Source organism: Erpetoichthys calabaricus, chromosome 5, assembly GCF_900747795.2.
Source record: "Erpetoichthys calabaricus chromosome 5, fErpCal1.3, whole genome shotgun sequence".
NCBI classification, from domain to species: domain Eukaryota; kingdom Metazoa; phylum Chordata; class Cladistia; order Polypteriformes; family Polypteridae; genus Erpetoichthys; species Erpetoichthys calabaricus.
The window spans coordinates 817,269-829,652 of record NC_041398.2 but is presented as its reverse complement, the minus strand read 5'-3'; the positions used below and the strand labels follow the sequence as shown (position 1 = coordinate 829,652).

Here is a 12,384-nt window from a genome sequence, read left to right as displayed (position 1 = left end):
CACCAGCTCCTTGGTTTTGCTGGTGTTCAGGTCTAGGTGGTTTGAGTCGCACCATTTAACAAAGTCATTGATTAGGTCCCTATACTCCTCCTCCAGCCCATTCCTGATACGAGTAGTTATAATATTTGTAATTTAATTTGTATTATTATAGAATTGAATAATTTAAAGTGCGGAATTATAATTATTAACAAAATTCATGAAATTTAATGAATAACAAAGGAATGTTTGAATTTTACGTATATATTTTATCACATGGATTTTAATTTTAATGTGTCAAATGTGTGACTGTTTATTTTAATGATAAAAAAAAATATTAGCGATGCCCCAGTCTGATCCAGACTTGAGCACTTCTGCCAATAGTGAACTCACAAATTAAAATTTAGTGTTGTTGGGTGGATCTCAATCTAATCAAAAATCTGAAAATGTGCATACAGACTTTAGGGGGGTTAGGGTTAATATGTAAAAATGGGGCACACATGGATAAAGGTTGAGAATCACTGCCTTCCAGCGGTGCTAGTAAATGTTAATTGAATTATTAATTTGGCAGTCCAGTTTTCTCATTCGGGTCCTCCTGATCCCAACTTAATTATAAAACTTGATAACCAAAAGGCCATCGATCTTTAACAGCTTAGGATTAGGACGTGAGAACGAAGAGAGGGCTAAGCAGGTGACACTCACCACCAGGTGCCCAGTATGTCCTTCGATCCAAAGTGGTTGTTATGAGAAGATGGACTGGGAGGGAAATTTGTTATGAGAAGGTCTACTGGGAAGACAATTATTATGGGGATGTCCGTGGGGGCAAAGGGTATTGTTATGAGAAGGTCTGCACCACCAGGTGATTGTTATGAGAAAAGTCATCAGCTTGAGAAACCCTGCAGTGAAGAGAGGACATTCTGTGATGAGAATTGTAATAAATTTGGGGCTCACCAAGCGCTCAGGGCTCACTTCATGAACTGAGACGGCTTTATGTGCTCTGTAATTGTTTCCTGTGCTGTGCAGTAAAGTCTAAATTCTGACTGCATTTGTGAAGACTGCGCTGCTCATTTGTTCTGAAGATTTCTCCACAAAAATAATAATACCAATAGAAGAAAAGTATAATAGAAAATGAAATGGATTGTTAAAGTCTGGATACAACCTTAGAATGATTACTGACAGTCAGCTGTGCCAAGGGTGGATGTTGTCCTGGGTGACTTTTTCACTTTATTTGTGTCATCCATAAGTTTGCATTCCCTGATGTCCAGAAGAAGTGGACTCTCTCTGTCAGATGTCTTGGTCTATGATGTTGACTCCTATGTCATCGTTCCTTTGTTTCTTCCACAGTCCTTCAGACGGCCATTAATGATGGTGATATTCCATGTGGGGGCTCCCAGACATTATGACATTACACACATTTGATTGGCCAGCTGACCTTCTTAATGGACGACTCTGCTCAAATTCTTTGATTTTTTATGTTTCTGCACACTACTTTCTATTCACAAGTTACAAACAAAACACAAACAGCTTTTGATTCTGTGGCATTCGTAAGAGGCTGATTTAGGTATGGGCAACTTGGGCATCTGCCTTGGGTGTCATCTGACTGGGGACTTCACGGGACACACAGACTAAAAAATCTGGAATGGTGATTACAGCCTGAGCCGGTCATTAGGGGTGCCATTTATGAAAGTTAAGGGGCACACACACCAGACACCAACTGATGTGCACTCCATAAAGTCTGTGCTACGTACACAGAGGAACACCAGGTATGTACTGTAACTGAGGGGACATGTTCTTTGTTCATCGAGGGGGGCCACCACAATTGTTAAAGTCTAATACTAACTACCCTGCACCCAATGCCTGACTACCCTTTAATGAAAGTTAAGGGGTACGTACTTCGAACATCAAGTGTCACACACTCCATCAAGTCCACGTTATGTACACAGTGGGGTGCTAATTATGTAACAGAAAGAAAGTGTGCGTCAAATATCAAGAGGGACCACCGCGGTCGTTGATGTCTAATACTCACTGCCCACTAAGGACACTGCAGGGCACGACACCTAGGGCTCCAAATGGTCTTCTCCCAGCACTGCTTTCATTCTATTTTTCCATTCCCAAGCTGTAAAAGTCTTTTGATCCTGTGCCATCCTCACTGTTTTCCATTCCCACTAACATTAAGTTATAAACCGACTGATGCATTAAAGTTCAAAATTACTGGTGCAAAGAATGTAAAAGTGAGAAGCACTTTCAACGTGAATTGCCTGTGTAAACAAATCACTTTAAGAGTTTTATATATTCGGATCTTCCTGGTCCAAATGAGTAAATTCAGATTTTATATAAGCAGTCTGTCATTTCAAAACATGACGATTTTACACTCCAGGACACGAGGTTTTCTCTTTAACATTTGACTTTTGAATATTAGCCTGACGTCACCGTCGCCTCGGCCTGCTCTGATGCACAGCATTTGGGTGTCAGCGGGTTTGTGAGAACATAAAGTTTATTTGACTCCTTTGTGAGCCGGTACAACATCAGTAATGGGGGGAGTGATGGAGATTATGAAATATCTGGAAGAGGTAACAACTGGAAAGAAGGAAGGAAAAGAAAGAGACTGACGGGCTTCATTTATACACTGATAAAAATTATTTGTTTGGGTGGTAAATATAATATACTGTATATAAAATGAGTAAAATTTACTTTGAGTAACTTACTTTTAATGTGAAATATGCAATTTTGGGTAAAATTCACACTGTTACCCATTTTTTAACAGTACAAAATGCAGTTCATAAGATCATATTAAATTTTATTTAAAATAGTTCATACAATGTAGTAGAATAAATTAAGTAAAAACTTAATTCAAAAATCTAGTTACAGTTACTGAAATACGTAATGCTCGCTTGCGCATGCGCCTTAGTTGCGGTAGAACTTGGAGGATGCAGGAGGACATATTAATGAAACTTCTAGAATACAGTGGATTTTTCTAAACGAAGTGGCATTCAGAAATTTGAATTAAAAGTAAGATGTATTTGCTTCCATAAAAGAATAAAGGTTTCAGTTCATTCACAATTGCCAATGTATAACTGAGTAATTGTCGACTGTATTCGTCAGAAGCCATCACATCTCCAATTTCCAGCTTCATAATCATTACTCTGTCTGACACTCTTTTCACCACCAGAACACTCTTGACGTGCTGTTCCTTCAGAATAACTCCTACCCCATTTCTCCTCCCATCCACACCATGATAGAACAATATGAATCCCCCTCAGATCCACCTGGCCTTACTCCCCTTCCATTTAGTCTCTTCACACACAATATATCAACCTTCCTTCTCTCCATCATATCTGCTAACTCTCTCCCCTTACCAGTCATACTGCCAACATTCAAAGTTCTTACCCTCAGTTCCACTCTCTTTACCTTCCTCCTCTCCTCCTGCCTCTGGACACGTCTCCCCCTCTTCTTCTCCTTCTTCTTCTCCTTCTTCTTCTTCGACCAACAGTAGCCCAATTTCTGCCAGCACCCTGTTGACTAACAGTACTGGTGGCGGTCGTTGTTAACCTGGGGCTTGACCAATCTGGTATGGAAATTTGTATTGTTGTCCGCATATTGATTTTGCAAAATTTTACACCGGATGCTCTTCCTGACGTAACCCTCCCCATTTATCCGGGCTTGGGACCAGCGTGAAGAGACACACTGGCTTGTGCATCTCCTGTGGATGGGTTAGTGTCACATATTGTTCTGCTCCTGGCTATTCAGCAGCCCAAAAGACTTTAGTGTAGGGGGTGCGTCGGCTTCATCCAGTCCATAAACCATCTACCCTGGTCACTCCACATAGGAGTACAATCTGTAAAGCAGAGGGACAGCTGAGAGCCCCTTAAAAGACCATTCTAGCATCTCCTGGCCCTGCCCTGGCTTTTGTCCTGGAGTTAACATCCATACCTTCCCTCCTACTTCTCCTTCAAACTGACTAGAAGAGGTGTGACTTTTACTGTGTGGAGTTCACATATGGCCTGTCCTTCAGCTACTGTATGTGAATGTCTTGACTGCTTTGGTAAATGCCATTCATTTAAGCAGATATCTAAAGTCCCTGTTGGACACACATCTGTGACAAGCATTTCAGTATTTATTCTGACCCCACGTTTAGCTTTTCTGATGAGTTTGCCTTAATCTAAAGTGACTTAGGTGCCCTAACCACTAAACTCATTGTTTGCCAGATAGGGGGCACACACAGGTGACTCTCCTCCTGCATTTTGATGTCTCAATAATGGTGTGGACCCAGTCGACAGATGATCATCGAGGTTAAATAAGGCTTGTTTTAAAACTTTAGTCCAGCCTATAAGATGATTGTGCCCAGTTAGTGTTTTAAATGGCCATTCATTCTCTCAGTAAGTCCTGCTGGTTGATGGATGACAAGGAATATGCAAAGTCCACTGAATCCCAGCTCCTTGAGCCCACTCTTGTACGTCTCTCCCAGCAAAGTGGCTTCCTTGATCACTTTGAATTTCTTCTGGCACTCCATATTCTTGGATCAGATGACTCAGACCATTCAGTGTGGCTCTTTGGTCGGCTTTCATTGGTGGATAAGCTTGTAACAGTTCGTAGTAAGTATCCACTGCAGTAAGGCACACTGCTGTTTGTTTTCTCATGGCGGTGGCCCAATGTAATCCACCTGTCAGATCTGTCCTGGTCCAGTTCCTTTCCGAAGTGTGTCAGTTGCCTTCTTCAGCACGGGCCATTGTTTCATGTTTGTACATGTGGTACAATTGGTCACTGTTTGTGTGACAATGTCTTTAGTGACTGGTGTACATCACTGAAGACACCATTGATATGTCTTTTCTGTTCCTACTGTACATGTCCTGATGTTTCATGAGCCCACCTTGACAGAGATATTATTTAAAGTTTGATTACATTTACCTCAGCATGGTGGCACAGTTCATCATCCTCTGCAAAGGTCTCTTCCAGTTTGATTTTGAGAACAGCAGCTATTATATCAGCTTGTTGGTTATAAATCCTCTTGAGGGATACTACTGGGGCATGCGCATCTAATGGCCAATAAGGGTCTCCCCTCATGTGCACACTGTCCGAAGCTGCTCCTACAATTCTTTGCCACCCCATAATTCTCTCCCATGAATAGTGCAAACAGCCCTCCTCCACATTGTTATCCAAACTGTTAGTCCTTGAAAAACTGCCAACAATGGGGAAGCGTTGATGTTCTGTCAAGGCCATTGCTACAGCAATACGTTCAGCCCATTGGCCTGATTTCCCTGAAGGAAGGTCTCAGTGTGGGGCTGATAAGTTACTGCTCTCCAAAGTCTTTTTCCCCTTCCACAGTTGCTGACCCATCTGTGACCCAGCTGTTCTCCTGCTGCCCCCATGTCAGTTGATCACATGCTGGTGCTTCTTTAAGTAGCGACTCCTCCATAGACAGAACAGGTGGTGTGTCATCTGGACCCTCCTATATCAGAGCTCCCACCACGGCCCGTTGTAATGCACTGCTGTCTTTCCCTTCAAAGTGTGCTCTGACTAGAGACTGATTTTAGGCAGCGCCTGCTCTCGCTCCCAGGCCATTGTCTCTAACCCACCCAGTAATAGACAAGTTAGTGTGTAACTTTACTGGAGCAGGACCTGTCTGTCTCTCTGTGTGTCAGAAGGGCCCAGTGTGCGGTAAGGAGCTGCTTTTCAAGGGGTCTGTTGGCTCCAAAGGCCTATGGGAACTCTTTTACTGCCGGGCTTTTGCCACAAACTCCACATAGCAATATTGTTCTGCTCTGTGGCCTCAAGTTCAAAAGGCAAATTAGGTTTTAAAGGTCCCAGCCCTTGGTGTTGGACTGAGGCTTCTTTAGTTGCCTTAACAGCAGCTTGTTGTTTTTCTGTCCATTCAAACGGCGCCATTTTCTTTACAACATCATGCATTGATCTTAAAATCAGTCGCAAATGTGCACAAAAGCTCTCCAGAAACCCATTAGTCCCACAGATCATTGAGTTTATTTTTATTAGTTGATGCCCATAACTTATACAAAGAGTCAATGACTTTTTGGGGCACTCGTTTCTCTGATCCAACCCACATCATGCCCAGAAATTGGACTTCTCGTGCAGGTCCTTGGACTTTGTCCTTATTTACAGCCCATCCTCAGTGTACAATTTATCACGTCTGGCTCAGTTTTGTCTTTTTCCCTCAGACATCATCTTCACTCTCAGAGTTACAGTACAAACAGCTCCATCCCATGTTTCTGGATTCCAATCATCTTGCATTATGGCTCATACTTTTATAGATGAAGCGAGGTGTTTTAACTCTTGTCTCCATCTTTTAGCCTGCACTAAGCGTACTGCTAAAGCAATGCATTTATTCTCCCACTCGTCCGCACAGGACGTGACATTTTCCATCTACTCTTGAGCTGTAATTTGTTTCTCTTGTAAGTTTTCTATTTCTTGTTTAAGTTCCCCACATTCTGTAACCATACTTTGGATTTTTAAGTCCGTCTCTCGTAATGCAGTTAACAGAAGCCCCCCAATTCACAGGCAGCTATCTGTTTCTTCTTGTCTCGGTGCTCTAACCTAAATTCCAAGACCGCCTCTTGCACTTTCACAAGATTAATGTCCCCTTCCAGTTCAGGCCAGGCTATTGAAGCAGTATATGTATTAAATAACTCAGCCACAGGAGTCCATGACTGTGCACGTGACCATCATGGTATCCTCAGTACCTGACCGAGACTCTCTGTGCTGACACTATCAGAAGTGTATTTTTTAAATATGTGATACATTATAAATATTATGTGGTTAGTATGTTAGTAATTTAGCCCCAATCCTGCCGATTATGCCAGTTGTGTCTAGCATTGGGCGCTAACACCCTGGGAATGAGTTCTTTAGTAATGTTACTTAAACTGAAACTATACTGCTCAAAAAAATGAAAGTTATACTTTATAATCCGAATATCGCATCAAGTCAATGAAACATCTGGGCTGTTGACCTGCTCAGTGAAGTAGCAGAGGGGCTTGTTCACCAGTTTCAGCTGCATTGGTGCACTAGAGGGGCAACTATAAGAGAGACGACCACCAAAACAGGAATGAATGGTTTAACAGGTGGAGGGAGGCCACTGACATTTGTCCCTCCTCATCTGTTTTGTCACTCGTTTTACATTTGGCTATGGTCAGTGTCACTACTGGTAGCATGAGGTCATGCCTGGACCCTACAGAGATGGCACAGGTAGTCCAACTTCTCCATCAATACGTGGCATTGCCAGAAGGTTTGCTGTGTCTCCCAGCACAGTCTGAAGGGCATGGAGGAGATTCCAGGAGACAGACAGGCAGTTCCTTTAGGAGAGCTGGACAAGGCTCCTTGCAGAAGGTCCTTAACCCATTAGCAGGACCCACTGGTATCTGCTCCTTTGGGCAAAGAGGAACAGGATAAGCACTGGCAGAGCCTACAAAATGACTTCCAGCAGGCAGGCCACTGGTGTGAATGTCTCTGACCAAACAATCAAAAACAGAGTTCATGAGGGTGGCCTGAGGGCCCAATGTTCTCTAGTGGGCACCATGGAGCTCGATTGGCATTTGCCATAGAATAACAGAATTGGCAGGTCCACCGCTGGCACCCTGTGCTTTTCACAGATGAGAGCAGGAAAACCCTGAGCACATGTGACACACATGAAAGGGTCTAGAGAAGGCGAGGAGAACGTTATGCTGCCTGTGACATCATTCATCATGACCGATTTGGTGGGGTGTCAGTGATGGTCTGGGGAGGCATGTCCATGGAGGGACGCACAGACCTCTACAGGCTAGACAACAACAACTTGACAGCCATTAGGTATCGGGATGAAATCCTTGGACTCAATGTCAGACCCTATGCTGGTTTCTTCTGGTGCACGACAATACCCGGCCTTATGTGGCGAGATGATGAAGGACTTGATCCCATTGAGTGACCCCCCCCCCTTGTTCACTTGCCTGACCTCAATCCAATACAACATCTCTGGGTGGAGCGACATGTTTCAGTCCATTCGACGCCTCACCCTGTCCAGGAGCTCATTGATGCCCTGGTCCAGATCTGGGAGGAGATCCCCCAGGACACCATCTGTCGTCTCATTAGGAGCATGCCCCCCCCACCCCCCCGACATTGTCAGGCATGCATATAAGCACATGGGGGTCATACAAACTACTGAGTATGATTTGGAGTTACTGCAATGAAAGTTTGGCCAAATGGACTCGCCTGCCTGCCATCGTATCATTATTTCCTTTCGTTCCTCACACATCACACTTCATAGCAAAAGTTAGACCTCTTATATCATCGAAAGATGCAGAGAAATTAGTTCATGCGTTTGTTTTCAGTCGGCTAGATTACTGTAACGCACTCCTCTCAGGACTACCCAAAAAAGACATCAATCGTTTGCAACTAGTGCAGAATGCAGCTGCTAGAATCCTTACCAGGAAAAGAAAATCCGAACACATTTCTCCAGTTTTGATGTCACTACACTGGTTACCTGTGTCATTCAGAATTGACTTTAAAATTCTGCTTATGGTTTATAAAGCTTTAAATAATCTCGCCCCGGCTTATATATCGGAATGTCTGACACCTTATATTCCAAATCGTACCCTCAGATACTCAACTGAGTGTCTCCTTAGAATTCCAAGAGCAAAACTTAAAAGAAGTGGTGAGGCGGCCTTCTGCTGTTATGCACCTAAAATCTGGAATAGCCTGCCAGTAGGAATTCGCCAGGCTAATACAGTGGAGCACTTTAAAAAACTACTGAAAACACATTATTTTAACATGGCCTTCTCATAACTTCACTGTAATTTAATCCTGATACTCTGTATATCTAATTCATTATAATAACTATTCATTCAAAATCTGTACTAACCCCTACTCTCTCTTCTGTTTCCTTTTCCGGTGTCCTGTTGGTGGTGGCGTGTGCCACCACCATCTACCCAAAGCACCATGATGTTCCAACAATGATGGATGGATTAAAAGCCAGAAATCTGTATGACCATCAGCATCAAGTGACTCCGTGAAAAACCCGAACTACAAAGAGGACTATTTCATTTATGTTAGGTAGAATGCCCAAAGGGGACTGGGTGGTCTCGTGGCCTGGAACCCCTACAGATTTTATTTTTTTCTCCAGCCTTCTGGAGTTTTTTTTTGTTTTTTCTGTCCACCCTGGCCATCGGACCTTACTCCTTTCTATGTTAATTAATATTGTCTTATTTTAATTTCTTATTTTGTCTTTTATTTTTCTTCTCTCCATTATGTAAAGCACTTTGAGCTACTTTTTGTATGAAAATGTGCTATATAAATAAATGTTGTTGTTGTTGTTGTTGTTGTTATCACCACGTCACTCCATAGCAGTACAGGTAGCCAGCAGGATTTTTTTCCCATTGAGATCTGATGTGTTTTCAAAGTGTTCCTTTCATTTTTTGTCCCCCATCCATTTATTCCAGGGGCATCCCGGCCATCCATCACAATAGATATAATACAAAACGATGATACCCCTCCCTTAGTGATACGGCGGTAAGAAATCACATAGGAGAAATAACTTAGCTTTGTTTAATGTCGGCTTACGCTGCATAACAGACGAGGGAGGCAATGACAGAGCCCAGTCCAGGAGTTGGGGTCCGAGGTGTAGAGTCCGTCAACATCGTCGGTGCAGTTGAAGCATTTTCAGGATCGGATGACGGTATCTCCTATTAGTCCATTGGCTTCACAGGTGTGCCGGGCAATGTTCGAAGGCTTTATACTCTTCCTTCAAATGCAGGGCCTCCCTTAGGTGAACATGCACTTCTAAACACGTCAATGGAGCTCACACAAGGATACAGTTCCATGCTGGCGTACACAGATAGAAATAGTACACAGCATCTGCACGCTGTCCAGTTGTGCCAGTCTGTCTTATGTCACTCGGCTTGTCTAGCAGTTCTATGTGCTGAACCCCTGTGCTTAATGTGGCTCTGTGTCAGCTGTGCATGTGAACAGATAGAAGCCGATTTATAAGACAGATTTGTGATAGAGTACACTTATACTTACTGCGCTACACTTTGTTAGCTTCAGAGTTTATTTTTTGCAACTCTTCTGGCAGGACGTCTATATACCTAAAAGGATTTGCATATGTAAAATATTTCCACATTTTGGACTTTAAGGTCCTATTGAATCATTCTACTATACATACTCTTACATCACCGTTCGGGCAAAAAGTTAAATATTGTTGTGTTTTAGTAGTTTTCACACCAGTGTGTTATGAACTTCTCTGCCTTGGTCTGTCTGTAGTTTCTTAGGAACTCCACTCTGTCTAAAAATCAAACTACTACCCCAAGAACCTTCTGTTCCTGTCTTGGCCTTTAATGGCACAACCCAAGCATATTTTGAGAGCACATCGATACACGTGAGGATAAATTGATATCCATCATTGAATTTTGTGTAATAAGACATCTCTACCAAATCTGCTGGACACTGGTCATCAACCATTGAGACAATTGTTCTGTTTCTCCTGAACCTCGGCCCTGCTGGTTTGTGCCCACTGTAGGTATGTCGTCCACTCATCCATTCCAACACATCTTTTCACTTGACATTTTCTCCACAACCTCCACACTGTGGTCACCTAGGACTAGGATGCCTGCTCTGCCCCATAGATGACTTACCTTGCATCCTCACAGGCTCAAAGTTGTCCTCGGCTTCCAAGGCTGGCCAACCCTTTTGAGACTACGACTAAGATGGCCGCTCCTCTCTGACTACAGCTAAGATGGCTGCCCACTTCCATTCAGACGACAGCTAAAGTGCCCGCTGCTTATCAAACCACACACAGCAGGTACAGACGAGAGGGTTGGACTTCAGCTAAATAGGCGACATCATGAGGGGTTACAGGAAATGTACGGTGGAGCGGGACTTACACCGGTCAAATTACTGATCATTACTGAAGCTGTTTAATACAACAACAACAACAACATTTATTTATATAGCACATTTTCATACAAAAAGTAGCTCAAAGTGCTTTACACAATGAAGAGAAGAAAAATAAAAGACAAAATAAGAAATTAAAATAAGACAACATTAATTAACATAGAAAGGAGTAAGGTCCGATGGCCAGGGTGGACAGAAAAAACAAAAAAATCAGCAGGGGTTCCAGGCCACGAGACCGCCCAGTCCCCTTTGGGCATTCTACCTAACATAAATGAAATAGTCCTCTTTGTAGTTCGGGCTTTTCACGGAGTCACTTGATGCTGATGGTCATACAGACTTCTGGCTTTTAATCCATCCATCATTGTTGGAACATCATGGTGCTTTGGGTAGATGGTGGTGGCGCACGCCACCACCAACAGGACACCGGAAATGGAAACAGAATACTACTTAGATAGATAGATAGATAGATAGATAGATAGATAGATAGATAGATAGATAGAGCCTGCAAGTTCCCTCCATGTCCATTTGGGTTTCCTCCCGGTGCTCCGTCTTCCTGCCACACTCCATTGGCTGTTGTAAGTGGGCTCACCCTGCGATGGGCTGGCGTCCTGTCCAGTGATTGTTCCTGCGTTGCCCCTGACTCTTGCCAGGACTGTGCTCTACCATGATGCCTGTTAATTCTGAATTGATGATATGCCACACGATTAGTTTGCTAAATGGAAATTTCTAGCTATACCGTCCACGTATTTGAGTGTATAGTAAGAAGGTAACGGTGTCTGTTAACATTACTGTTCTCATAAGGTATGCATGTCTGAAACAGGGCGATGCTAATATGCTTTTTTACCTTCATTATAATGTGACACTTGAGGGAAAAAAAAAACTTAACAGCCTTTAAAATTAAACAGCCTTTTGAAACAGTAATGTTTTTTTGGCAAGGTGTTTAGAAATTAGTTTTATTTTATTTAAAATGCTTAGATAGCATAAGTCTGAGACTAAAAGACATTTCTGCTAACAGCGGCCGTCGCTTCATCGTTGCAGCTTTACAATAAGAGGGCAGTTCATCCTGACAGTGGGCGTGTCGTGAAAGACACCGTGGGCGTGGTGTTGAGGGAATTCCGTCCATGACGTAGTAGCTATTGTATCTACCGCGTGCTGCAGTTACTGTCTGTTTGCTGTTATGAGACCCTCGTGCTCAGACTTTTTCACGGCCAGAAGACCAAGCAAAGCTGCGGAAGGTGAGAGAAAATCAAACGTGGGGGTCGCGTACTGGTGGGAATGCCAGCAGTGAGGAAGATTGCGACATGCTGAGCGGCTTTAAATTTGAGGAGGTATCTGAGGCCGCGTGGTTCGTTTTTAAATTTTGGGGATTGAACGCTACGCGGCGGTGGAGGCGGCACAGCAAATCGCACCTTCACGAGGTTATTGTGGATGACGGGGGTCGCGCACTTTTAGCTGCTGCTACGTTAATTTTATTTTCCGGCCGGTTCGGAAGTCGGGATTAGTGACGGGCTGTTCGATACTGACTTGTCAACACCGTGT

At 43.3% G+C, this 12,384-nt stretch overlaps 3 protein-coding genes across 6 annotated transcripts in view; 1 reads left to right on the top strand and 2 right to left on the bottom strand.

Moving 5' to 3' along the window:
- The window catches only part of LOC114651549 (tripartite motif-containing protein 16-like), a 451,159-nt gene that overhangs the window by 28,784 nt on the left and 409,991 nt on the right, over positions 1-12,384 (bottom strand). The window lies entirely within an intron of this gene.
- Positions 1-12,384, bottom strand: part of LOC114651545 (gastrula zinc finger protein XlCGF57.1-like) — a 458,276-nt gene that overhangs the window by 378,301 nt on the left and 67,591 nt on the right. The window lies entirely within an intron of this gene.
- Positions 1-12,384, top strand: part of LOC114652442 (gastrula zinc finger protein XlCGF26.1-like) — a 188,562-nt gene that overhangs the window by 148,761 nt on the left and 27,417 nt on the right. Inside the window, exon 1 of one of the 4 annotated variants that reach the window (XM_051927849.1) lies at positions 12,027-12,080. The exons of the other annotated variants lie outside the window; for them this stretch is intronic. The gene's annotated coding sequence lies outside the window, so the exon portion shown is untranslated. Of the gene's footprint in view, positions 1-12,026; positions 12,081-12,384 lie in introns of those variants that run through there. 4 annotated transcript variants of the gene reach the window in all.